This window comes from Penaeus monodon, chromosome 28 (assembly GCF_015228065.2).
Source record: "Penaeus monodon isolate SGIC_2016 chromosome 28, NSTDA_Pmon_1, whole genome shotgun sequence".
Taxonomy (NCBI): domain Eukaryota; kingdom Metazoa; phylum Arthropoda; class Malacostraca; order Decapoda; family Penaeidae; genus Penaeus; species Penaeus monodon.
In genome coordinates, this window is record NC_051413.1 from 37690451 (window position 1) to 37691517 (window position 1067).

Consider the following 1067-nt stretch of genomic DNA (forward strand, 5'->3'; position numbering starts at 1 on the left):
TGGTGATGACTGGAGCCGTGCGTGGCTCTTCTGACCCACTGGCAGAACAGATTTTTTCTTGGAGGTGACAGTCCTTACACTGAGGAACGGCTGGCTGTATGGCCCTCTTTCCCCTCCTATATGCACAGATTAGTTCAGAATATGGTGAGCAAGCTTCATTGCCCAACTTTTTTTGGTTGTTCCATATGATGAATACATTGAGTTCTGTAAATGTTCTTTCTCTTGGAGTGGAGAAGAGGAGATTTCCAATGGACTAGCTTAGTCACAGTATGTGGACACGCGGATAACAATCAAACTATTCAATTGAAATACTGGTTAAGCACTTTCTCAAATTCCAGAGCTTCAGTAAATATATTATAACATTTAACATGTCAGATGATTACATTTTTATCTTTTAGCCTACTATGACAACACAAATAGTTCAGTAAATCATAGATAAAAGTACTTTTGCACAAAAGAGTAAGATTAATATATAGAAATGTCTTCAAATTGACATATTGGACGAAACAAAACTATATAGATATCCATATTATATACTTTGTATTGTATCAGTAAGCATAGAGCAATATGGCCAGTGGATTACTCATCAGTTATTTGCATTGTAAATATATAAAGATCTTTCATATAGATAAAAATGTATGTAATACAATGGTGCATATTTCGTCCAAGATGTAAAAAGTTTCATAACTTTTCATCTATATTTTAATCCTTTGTCTCTCAGTCTCATCTTCCTACATTTTCTATGAATTACCCAGATTTTTTGGAAATAAGTCAGATGTTACTTACTATCACTGGCATATTATAGAGGCAGCTCTTATAGCATGAAGTCACACACTCAAGTGGTACTGGGTCTTTTGGGAAATTTAATAAGGTTGATTTTTCTACTCCTACAACAAGTAAGATAAGCCTTATCAACACCCTACCTAAGGATCACTATTGCTAATGTCACAAATGTTCTATTTTCTAGTCACAGTTCCCACTTTGTGCAATTTTTAAAGAAGTACAGAGAGACTTGTGCCAAATCTTATCTTATTAGTGATATGGGTGCCAAATATAGATGCAATGTG